Genomic DNA, 12,867 nt, shown 5'->3' with positions numbered 1-12,867 from the left:
TCGAAAATAACTATGAGAGGATGGCAACAAGCTAGAATCACGAATCTTTGATAGAATGGATAAGATTTAGAGGAAAACTCTTCTTCGGTCTTCAAGTGTTGAGAATGACGATGAGAAACACCACCAAGAATCGTTGAGACACTCCGGTACGAAAATTAGAAAGGTTGAACCAATGATGAAAGAATTGTGAAAGATCTAGGAGAAGGCATTTGACTGATGATAATTCATTCTTATGTCAAACTTTGAAATTTTTGAAAATAGCTCTGGTAAAATTAGAAGAGTCAGGTAAGATTCTGGGAAAAGACCTGTGGGTTAGGGCCCACACCAGAGAAACACCGTTGAAAAGGTCGCTTGGAAGATAGATTGCACCGATTGAATTAAAAGGCTTGAATGAGAGAACATCCTTGAAAGATCTTGAATGAATGCAGAGTGGAAACACGAGTCTTCGAGATATCTTGAGCACTCCGGAACATATGAATAGTGAAAATTTAATGATTATGAGAAGCACCGGCATTAGAAGGTATTTAAAACGAGGAAAAAGGTATGATGAACAAAGCTTGAATTAAATCCATCGGAGAAGAAAGAGAACAAAGAATAATGAACTTGTAGAGCATCTTCATGAGAAACACCGGGTAAGAACATTGATTGAAAAGAATGGAGAGACTTCACATCAATAAAATGGATACTTGATTAAGAAATCTGAGTCCTTGACGAAACAAGGGTGGGAGGGCGGGAAAACAAAGGCACTTGGAGACGGATGAAAACAAACACCGTTGAGAATACTTAGAGTTGGTCTTACGGGTGTTGAAAATGAACGGATCCACTTGAAGAGAAATACGCCGGTTGGGAAGGATTGACATGACCATGTCGATGATCAAGAAGGATTAGTATTCACATAGAAATATGAGAACACCGTTTAGGAAAGGTATGGAATCAACACTTGACATTGAAGAAACTCGAATACCACAACTGAAAAACAAAACAAAGGGTTGGCTTGCAAAATAAGCTGGAACAAACATATGATAGAGATTTCGTCCGAAGTTTTCGTGGTGGGGCCCACACGGGCTCGATCGTACAGCACCATCATGTACAAGGCAATGCACATGACATACGAAGCGTCCCCGAGTCAGCATAGCCAAGGACTCTTTAAGACACAACGAGACCACTGTAAAACCAACCGTGGATAGGCGGACCACTAGACGTCGAACCCCAAATTCATATCATACATCTATCGGAAAGATATCCTACGATCTACTTGAATTCCCACTTATAAACTCCCGAAACTTTCCGGTTATGCAATCAGGTGTTGGGGATACAGGGGAAGCATAATATCTCACCCAAAACTAGCAAATCCTACATCCAGCTGTATCCATCCTTCAACACATAACCAAGAAACCTTCGGAAATCATTTACCTCAACCTTCAAAAAGCATCTGTTATACGAGTTATGGCAATACTCCCGAACTCCCGCCCCAGTACTGGGTGGCGTCGAGGTTATCTCACCAACAACTGCATAAAAGAGATTTTTGATGTCGGCGAAACTCAGGTATTCCAGAACTGCAACGATAAAATTGTGACGACAACACCTCAGAGCTCAACTCCCTGGGACACTGCCACAACCCCTAAATGTCAGGAGGCACCAAGAACAATGTTCTCATCACAAAACCATCGGAACAATTCCAAGATACCCGTGTGATCCTAATTTTTTTTAGTGAAATTTGAGAAGAGAAGAGTCAAAACTCTACGTCAGGAGGCCTCACCAGAGCGACGAAGGGACTGAGGAGTAAAAAGAATCCTACTCTCCGATATATATAATCCAAAATGACTCAAAACATTTTTCTAGATTCAACAACGCCAGTGATTCGATCAAGCAGGGGGCTCCTAAGTCGGGGAAGGCTCTGATTACCAACTTGTAACGCCCCGGACACACCCACCGGTGGTCGTTACTCCTGGCGGGATCTAGACTCGCCCCACAGATCATACGAGTCTTTTCTGCACACTTTGTCCTCACTCATGCGCACCCGGGAGCAACTTCCCGGGCGGTCACCCATCCTGACACTACTCCAAGCTGAGCACGCTTAACTTTGGAGTTCTGTCCGAATGGGCTCCCGGAAAAGAAGGAATTCCTTATTGATATGAGTAGTCTATCATCCCTAATAAGCCAGGCCATCACACATTAGCAATTGTGGAAGACTAAATGATAGTTGAGTATGTGGACTTGCTGAAAAGCTCTTATTGACTCTTTTCGATGTTATGATAAATTGCAATTGCTTCAGTGACTGAGATTGTAGTTTGTTGGTTCTCAATAAAGTTTATGATTCATACTTTAAATTGTGATTGAATTGTTACTTTAGCATAAGAGATCATATATATATGTTGCTATTCTAAGAATGACCATGTGTAGCGCCCCGACCTCAAACGGTCAAGTCTCTGTGCTTCAGTGTCATCCCTGGATCGGTAATGCTGACACACATAGTACTCGAGGATTTATAATAGAGTAGCAATCACACACTCATTACATCGAAATGTCTCCAAAGAGAACTTATTACAATAAATATGGCTTAAGGCCATCTAATGCGATAACAGCGGAAGGCTTGGAAGATAAAGTGAGTCCATCAACTCCAACGGCATAGCTGAGCTGCACGGCAACGACCTAACGAACCTTACTCCGCGTATGAAAAGTCAGCAACATAATACGTTGCAGCCCGAAAATGGGTCAGTACATGGAATATACTGGCAAAATAACATGGTAGAGCAAGAATAGAATAATGCTATCACTACATGCATATTTGGCTGGTGGAAAGCTCTATGGTTATAGTTTCGCGAAAAGCCAATTTTTCCCTACAACAAAGGAATAGATTTTATTTAACTATCATGGTAGTTGAAACATCATTGAGAAGGTTCCTCCAACTCAATCCCAATTAAGGTAATTATCAACCCAACAATATTAATTTTAGAGTGATGAGATACTAAAGATACTCCAACTACTAGATACTCAAGAATTGTCCATAACCGGGGACACGGCTAATCATGATTAGTTTATACACTCTGCAGAGGTTTGCACACTTTTCCCCACAAGACTCGATCTCCTCCGTTGGTTTTCTCGCACTACAGGGTGTTTGAGAAACGGATGACCGAGACACAGTCTTTCAGAAACATTAACTCTCTACTCCGGGCAGACCATACCAAACCTACAATCCCACTACCCGCTGATCCACCTTTTCAAGAGCTTGACGTAACTTACTCAACTATGCTAGAGCCCATAATAGCTTGTGGCTGCACGCGGAAGTTTCTAGCATGAATAATCTCAGTTCCCTTTGAGCCTGGGTGGCGGTCCATAGGAAGATCACACGGGTACTCCGGGATTTCCAAAAATACAGGCAACACTGGGTACTCCAGGTGCCTCAATCCACCCAGATGTGTATTTAAGTTGCCACCTTAAGTTGAACCATTAATTATCAATCTCACACCTATCATGGATTTCACTCACCCAAACCACGTCTATGAGCATAGCATAGCAATATAAGCAACACGTAGAAGTAACTCCCAAGGGTTTGAATGTAACAAGGTAATAGGTTCTACCTCATCAACTACTTCCCAACCCACATGTTAATGACATCCTAACCATGCAATGTTTGAGGATTGGAACTAATGCATAAAAACTGGGTGATAAAGGGGTATGATCAAAGTGTTACTTGCCTTTCTGATGATCCGCGAAACCTAGGGACTCCAAATAACACGCTTCGCACTCCGGGAATTCTATCGCAAACAAACAATAACTTACATAAGCAGTCAAGCTAAGAAACACGGGTAAATCTCAAATAAAAGAGGGTCTCGAGACGAAGATCTAGGCGTTTGAATCGCCTGATTCCGACTAACGAGCGAAAAGATAAACTAGAATGAAAATCGGATCATAAATTGCGATCAGAAATAATCGAGGATTAATCCAATAAAAGAAAACTGACGAACAGGCTAAGGAATGAGCGTTTGTTATCTATAACTAACAAGCGAAAACCGTTCGTTAAAATGAACGTCCGGACGAACGTCCGCTAAAAAGATAAACCGGGAAAACCGGCGAACCAAAAAACGAACTAGGGTTTTCTTAAAAAACTGGATCGGTTTTCTTAAAAAACCGGCGGCTACCTCGTCGGTCCGGCGATATGCGGCGGTGACGGTAGGGCGAGGCGCGGCAGCGGCGGCAGGGCGGCGCGGGCGGCGATGGCGGTGGCAGCGGGGGCGGGGTGGGTATATAAGGAGGGGGTGGTGCCTTGGGGGAGGGGGCACGGCGCGGGGAACGGAGTCCGAGCCGGACTCCTGTTTGGCAGCGGGGGCGGCGCGGTCTCCTGGTAGGAGACGGCGGCGTTGGGAGGTGGGTCGGCGCTAGGCTTTGGCCCAGCTAGGCCTTGGCACGTTTTTTTAAATAATTCCGCCGAAACTCAGAAAATCCTAGAAAATAAAATAAAATTCTAAAAATGCCAAAACAAATTTCTCCGTCTAAATAAAATATTTAGAACGAGATGAACATTTTCTTGGCCCTAAATGCAATTTTGAAAACATGCAATTTTTCTAATGCAAACAAAATTGCAATAAAATCCAAATAAAAACAAATATTTGATTTTAATATTTTTCCTCCTATATTTCCTTTATTTTGGAGAAGTCATATTATCTCCTCTCATATATTTTAATATGACATATTGTTGGAGAGAAAAATAATTAAAACCAAAAGTCCTCGTTTCAATATTTGATAAAAATCTAATATGAAATCTAGGAAATCCCCAACTCTCTTCGAGGGTCCTTGAGTTGCGTAGGATTTCGAGGATCGCGAGATGAAATGCAATAAAATATGATATGCAAGAATGATCTATGTATAACATTCCAAATTGAAAATTTGGGATGTTACAAACCTACCCCCCTTAAGATGAATCTCGCCCTCGAGATTTGGGTTGGCTAGAAAATAGGTGTGGGTGGTCTTTGCGAAGATCATCCTCTCGTTCCCATGTGGCTTCGTCCTCGGTATGGTGGCTCCACTGAACTTTGCAAAACTTGATGACCTTGCTGCGGGTGACTCGACTAGCAAACTCCAAAATCTTGATTGGCTTTTCCTCATAAGTCAAATCATTGTCCAACTGAATCGCCTCCAAGGGTACGGTATCTCTTAGTGGTATATCAGCCATCTCAGCATGGCACTTCTTCAACTGGGAAACATGAAACACATCGTGAACTCCTGACAGTCCCTCAGGTAACTCTAACTTGTAGGCAACTTCTCCCATCCGTTCCAAAACACGATATGGTCCTACAAATCTCGGGGCTAACTTTCCCTTAACTCCAAAACGTTTCACTCCTCGCAAAGGTGACACTCGCAGATATGCTCTGTCTCCAATTTCATAGGTTGCCTCCTTGCGTTTCGAATCTGCATAACTCTTCTATCTGGACTGAGCTATCTTCAATCTATCCCGGATCAGTTTAACCTTCTCCTCAGACTCTTTGATCAAGTATGGTCCAAACAACTGTCGGTCTCCGACTTCATCCCACATCAACGGCGTTCTGCACCTTCGTCCATACAGGGCTTCGAACGATGCCATCTTCAAACTGGCTTGGTAACTATTGTTGTATGAGAACTCTGCGTATGGCAGATTGTCATCCCAACTAGATCCATAATCTAGCGCACAAGCTCTCAACATGTCCTCCAGAATCTTATTGACTCTCTCGGTCTGTCCATCCGTCTGCGGGTGAAATGTTGTACTGAACTCCAATCTCGTTCCCAAAGTCTGGTGTAGCTGATGCCAAAACTTTTAAATAAACTGTGTTCCTCTATCCGATAAGATGGTCCTCGGAACTCCATGCAGACATACGATCCTGGTCATATATATCTTGGCCAACTTTGCACTAGTATAAGTTGTTTTCACTGGGATAAAGTGTGCCACTTTGGTCAAATGGTCAACTACTACCCATATAGAATCATATTCTGATTTGGTCCTGGGCAATCCGGTGATAAAATCCATGCCAAGTTTATCCCACTTCCATTCGGGTATCGGCATAGGCTGTAACAATCCTGCTGGATTTTGATGATCTGCCTTCACTCTCTGACATACATCACATACGGCCACATACTGAGCGATATCCTTCTTCATCCCTGTCCACCAGAAACGTTCCTTCAAATCCAAATACATCTTGGTGTTTCCGAGGTGTATCGAGTATGGTGAGTCATGAGCCTCCTGAAGTATTAACTTCCTGATCTCTGTGTTATTGGGCACGTAAACACGGTCCTCAAACCATAGGGTGTCGTGCTCATCCTCACGAAAACCTTTGGCTTTTCCTTCACTCATTTTCTCTTTTATCTCGGCAATCTCTTTGTCATCCTTCTGAGCTTCTCGAATCTTTCCCAACAATGTAGACTGCACCTCCATTGTTGCAATAAAACCTCTAGGAACAATCTCCAATCAAAGTTCCCGGAGATCTTCTGCTAACTCCTTCGGCAATCCCGTGCTTATTAGGGTATTAGCATAACTCTTCCGACTCAAGGCATCTGCTACGACATTGGCCTTTCTTGGATGATAATGAAGCTTCATGTCATAATCCTTTATAAGCTCCAACCATCTTCTCTGCCTAAGGTTCAGTTCCTTCTGTGTGAAAATGTACTTCAAACTCTTATGATCCGTGTACACATCGCAATGGTTTCCAATAAGGTAATGTCTCCAAGTCTTCAACGCATGCACTACGACTGCTAGCTCAAAATCATGTGTAGCGTAATTCAACTCGTGTGGTTTTAGTTGTCGTGAGGCATACGAAACAACTCTTTCATCCTGCATAAGCACACTTCCAATTCCTAAGCGAGAGGCGTCTCAATACACTTGAAAATCCTTACGTATATCCGGCAGTGTTAGCACTGGGGCTGTAGTCAAACGTTTCTTCAGCTCCTGGAAACTTGCCTCGCAATCTTCCGTCCATTTAAACTTGGTATCCTTCTTCAATAATTCCGTCATGGGCTTTGCAGTCTTTGAAAAATTCTCAATGAATCTACGGTAGTATCCTGCGAGTCCAAGAAAACTGCGGATCTCGCTAACTGAAGTGGGTGCCAACCATTCAGTGACTGACTGAACCTTGGTGGGGTCTACTGCTATACCTTCTCCTGATATAACATGTCGAAGGAATCCGACTTCTTTCAACCAAAACTCGCATTTGCTGAACTTGGCATATAACTAATGTTCCCTGAGTTTCTCGAGAACTAAACGCAAATGCTCCTTGTGTTCCTCTTCATTCTTCGAATATACCATTATATTGTCAATGAACACCACAACAAACTTATCCAAATATTCCATGAACACCTTGTTCATCATGCTCATGAAATAGGCAGGGGTGTTAGTCAGTCCAAATGACATGACCGTATATTCGTATAGCCCGTACCGTGTGGTGAAGGCTGTCTTTGGTATATCCTTCTCTCGTATCTTCAACTAATGATATCCTGATCGCAGATCGATCTTTGAAAACACCTTAGCTCCATGCAGCTGGTCAAACAGATCATTGATCATCGGCAATGGGTACTTGTTCTTAATCGTTACCTCGTTCAATGCCCGATAATCAACAACCATTCTTAGGGGTTTATCCTTCTTCTCAACCAAAAGCACGGGGGCTCCCCATGGTGATGAACTCCGTCGAATGTAACCTTTCTCCAATAACTCCTTGATCTGTTTCTTAATCTCCTCCAGATCATTTACGGGCATCCTATAGGGTCTCTTGGATATTAGCCATGCACTTGGAAATAGTTCTATCAAAAACTCAACATCTCGATCCGGTGGCATGCCTGGCAACTCCTCTGGGAAAACATCCGGGTAATCCTTTACTACAGGCACTTCCTCCTGAACAACTCCCGTGAGGGTATTTACTTGGCTACTTCTGGGCGCATGCCTAGATATATACTTGATCCTTTTTCCCTCCGGGGTGGTGAGACAGATTGACTTACTAACAGTCAATGTTTCCTCCATACTTCGACATCGAGTCCATTCCTAATATCACATCCAATCCTTGTGACTCCAAGATAATTAGGTCGGACGGAAAAACATGGCTACCAATGGTTAAGGGTATCTAGTCGCACCATCGACTAGCCATATACTCTGCTCCAGGTGAACTTACTAACAAAGGGGCCCTAAGTGTTTGGGTCGGTAGTTTAAACTTATCCACGAATTCCCTTGATATGTATGAATGCAATGCACCAGTATCAAAAATAACAAGAGCGGTAAATGACTTAACCAAAAACTTACCTATAACCATGTCTGGCTGCTCTTCAGCCTCCTCCACATTAACGTGGTTTACTTGTCCTTTGCTGAATGGATTGGGCTTATTCCCAGCGCTCCCGTTTCCATTTCCATTCTTCCCTTCAGGGCACTCCGTGGCATAGTGTCCAGTCTTTCCGCACTTGAAACAAATAACGTGGCTTAGGTCCCTCTTGGTGGGTGTGGCTGGATTTGGGCGGTTCTGATTGTTGTTTGCTCCATTCCCATTCCCATTCCTTGTGCCAGTATGATTATGGTTACTTCCTCCATTATGGGTGTGGCCTCCATGGTTATGAACAAGTCCTCCCGAGTTCGGGGTTGGGCAAGGCTTCTGCTGAGCTCCTAAGTTATACCTCCCTTGTCCATACTTCCTCTTACGGCTCTCAATCTGTTGTTGCTTCCCTTCAATCATAAGAGCCTTATCTACCAACTCCTGGTAGTTGGTGAATGTTGCCACCATTAACTACATACTCATCTCATCATTCAGCCCTTCCATAAACTTCTCTTGCTTTGCGGCATCTGTGGCCACATCATCAGGGGCATAGCGAGATAACTTGCTAAACTAATCAGCGTACTAAGCCACGGTACAGTTCCCCTGGCATAAGTTGCGAAACTCACGCTTCTTCAAATTCATGGCTCCAGTTGAGACATGGGATGTACGGAAGGCTTGCTGAAATTGGTTCCATGTCACCATGGCTATAGGGTAGGTGACAGTGTAATTCTCCCACCATGATGCTGCTGGTCCATCCAAATGATGTGCGGCAAAATGCACCTTCTCAGCATCAGTACATCCTTCAGTGGTTAACTCCCTTCCAATCCCGCGGAGCCAATCATCTGCTACTATGGGCTCGGTGCTACTGGAAAACACCGGCGGCTGCAACCTCATAAAACATGCTAAGTTGTCAACTGGTGGTGGTGGTGGTGGATTGTTGTTATTGTTGTTGTTGCCTTGGTTCTGAACTAACAACTACATCAGGGTATTCTGCTGCTGAATCAACTGAGTGAGCTCCGGTGGGAATGCAAATCCGGGGTCACGTCTCGGAGGCATCTGATGGTTTAGAGGGGAGATTTTAGAATAGAATGAGGTCTAATGAGAAAGCACTACCCATATGCACATGAGACAAGCACAAACATTTCACTCCATCAATCAATCCAGTCATACAATCGGTCTAAGCATCGCAAAAGTGCTCGGGCCATTCTATTTACATGGTGGAATACTACTACTGATATGGTGGTCTACTAAAAATATTCCTCGGTTGCAGACTCCATGATATCTTCTCCAGCTTCGTCTTCAAAGTCATCATTGCTCAGATCCGAGTCGGTGTCGTCGATGATGATGTAGTCCTCTGGGCGAATCTCCTTGGGTTCTTCGTCTTCTTCTACTGGTGTGGGGTCTCCCATGAATATTCCGATCTTCTTAATCAGGTCGTCATTCTTCTCCACTAGTACGACGATTTCCTCCTCATAATCTTCACGTGTATCCTTGAGTTCTTCCTCCAGTTCCGCAATCTTAGTCATTGCCTTCTTCAGGTCGATCATGCCTACGCATATCTGATTCTCCTGGCGCCAAATGTGTTGGTTTAGCTCCTGGATATAAGCTGCAATTGATCTATCCTTTCTGGTGCTGATCATCTCCCATTGCTCATCTCGGGGCCCACAAATCGGGTAGATAGTGGCTTTAAGCTCCTTTTGGTAAAATTCTCCAATGCGTCCCATGGTGATGTGAGCTGCCATACTCTTTCCTAAACTCCAGGTTGGTGCATCGAAGGAAAACTCTATGGGTTTAGTGACTTGCGTGAAGGTCCTTCCTGGAACTTGAACTTGAATCATCCATCGCTCCTCTTTTGGTAAAGTGGCGTTGTAGGTCCCGGTGAAGCTTGGTATTCCTATGTTCAGGTACCTAGTGACTTCCTTCAGGTGTCGTCCAAAAGGTGATTCTTCCTCCGGTTGTGCAAACTTGTTCCTTGCATCCGCCATGCTAAAGAGTAGGAAATGGAGAGGAGTCAGAAGTGAGAAGAGAATAGTGATCTATGGCTGTAGCTTAGTGGTCATGTCCTACACTCAGCGTGTGCTCTGATACCATCTTGTAGCGACCCGACCTCAAACAGTCAAGTCTCTGTGCTTCAGTGTCATCTCTGGATCGGTAATGCTGACACACACAGTACTCGAGGATTTATAACAGAGTAGCAATCACACACTCATTACATCGAAATGTCTCCAAAGAGAACTTATTACAATAAATATGGCTTAAGGCCATCTAATGCGATAACAGCGGAAGGCTTGGAAGATAAAGTGAGTCCATCAACTCCAACGACATAGCTGAGCTGCACGACAACGACCTAATGAACCTTACTCCTCGTCTGAAAAGTCCGCAACATAATACGCTGCAGCCCGAAAACGGGTCAGCACATGGAATATGCTGGCAAAATAACACAGTAGAGCAAGAACAGAATAATGCTATCACTACATGCATATTTGGCTGGTGGAAAGCTCTATGGTTATAGTTTTGCGAAAAGCCAATTTTTCCCTACAACAAAGGAATAGATTTTATTTAACTATCATGGTAGTTGAAACATCATTGAGAAGGTTCCTCCAACTCAATCCCAATTAAGGTAATTATCAACCCAACAATATTAATTTTAGAGTGATGAGATACTAAAGATACTCCAAGTACTAGATACTCAAGAATTGTCCATAACCGGGGACACGACTAACCGTGATTAGTTTATACACTCTGCAGAGGTTTGCGCACTTTTCCCCACAAGAATCGATCTCCTCCATTGGTTTTCTCGCACTACAGGGTGTTTGAGAAACGGGTGACCAAGACACAGTCTTTCAGAAAGATTAACTCTCTACTCCAGGCAGACCATACCAAACCTACAATCCCACTACCCGCTGATCCACCTCTTCAAGAGCTTGACGTAACTTACTCAACTATGATAGAGCCCATAATAGCTTGTGGCTGCACGCGAAAGTTTCTAGCATGAATAATCTCAGTTCCCTTTGAGCCTGGGTGGCGGTCCATAGGAAGATCACACGGGTACTCCGGGATTTCCAAAAATACAGGCAACACTGGGTACTCCAGGTGCCTCAATCCACCCAGATGTGTATTTAAGATGCCACCTTAAGTTGAACCATTAATTATCAATCTCACATCTGTCATGGATTTCACTCACCCAAACCACGTCTATGAGCATAGCATAGCAATATAAGCAACGCGTAGAAGTAACTCCCAAGGGTTTGAATGTAACAGGGTAATAGGTTCTATCTCATCAACTACTTCCCAACCCACATGTTAATGACATCCTAACCATGCAATGTTTGAGGATTGGAACTAATGCATAAAAACTGGGTGATAAAGGGGTATGATCAAAGTGTTACTTGCCTTGCTGATGATCTGCGAAACCTAGGGACTCCAAATAACACGCTTCACACTCCGGGAATTCTATCGCAAACAAACAATAACTTACATAAGCAGTCAAGCTAAGAAACACGGGTAAATCTCAAATAAAAGGATCTAACCAGAAAGTTCAACTTAAGAACTCTGGTTTGCAAAAAGAATCAAATCGAACGGAGCAGCGAAACTCAAACGGCGAAAGAAACAAGATCCGTTTACTAATCTGGACCTAGGTCAAATTTTACAGTAGCAAAAACTTGTGCAAGTTGATTAGACGAAAAGAGGGTCTCGAGACGAAGATCTAAGCGTTTTGAATCGTCTGATTCCGACTAACGAGCGAAAAGATAAACTAGAACGAAAATCAGATCAGAAATCACGATAAAAAATAATCGCGGATTAATCCGATAAAAGAAAACTGACGAACAGGCTAACGAACGAGCGTTCGTTATCTGTAACTAACGAGCGAAAACCATTTGTTAAAACGAACTCCAGACGAACGTCCGCTAAAAAGAAAAATCGGGAAAAATCAGCGAACCAAAAAAACGAACTAGGGTTTTCTTTAAAAAAACCAGATCGGTTTTCTTTAAAAAAACGGCGCCTACCTCGTCGGTCCGGCGATACGCGGCGCCGACGGCAGGGCGAGGCGCGGTAGCGGTGGCAGGGCGGCGCGGTGCGGGCGGCGAGGCGCGGCAGCGGGCGGCGCGGCGCAGGCGGCGATGGCGGTGGTGGCGGGGGCGGGGTGGGTATATAAGGAGGGGGGTGGTGCCTTGGGGGAGGCGGCACGGCACGGGGAACGGAGTCCGAGCCGGAATCCTGTTCGGCGGCGACGGTGGCGCGGTCTCCCGCTAGGAGACGGATGTGCGGGGAGGTGGGCCGGCGCTGGGCTTCCGCCCAGCTAGGCCTTGGCGTGGTTTTTTAAATAATTCTGCCGAAAGTCGGAAAAATCCTAGAAAATAAAATAAAATTCTAAAAATGCCAAAGAAAATTTTCTCCGTCTAAATAAAATATTTAGAACGAGATGAACATTTTCTTGGCCCTAAAATGCAATTTTGAAAATGTGCAATTTTTCTAATGCAAACAAAATTGCAATAAAATCCAACTAAAAACAAATATTTGATTTTAATATTTTTCCTCCAATATTTCATTTATTTTGGAGAAGTCATATTATCTCCTCTCATATATTTTAATATGAAATATTTTC

This window comes from Triticum urartu, chromosome 5A (assembly GCF_056163025.1).
Source record: "Triticum urartu cultivar PI428250 chromosome 5A, HENAU_Tu73, whole genome shotgun sequence".
NCBI classification, from domain to species: Eukaryota; Viridiplantae; Streptophyta; class Magnoliopsida; order Poales; family Poaceae; genus Triticum; species Triticum urartu.
This window is presented reverse-complemented; position numbering follows the sequence as displayed.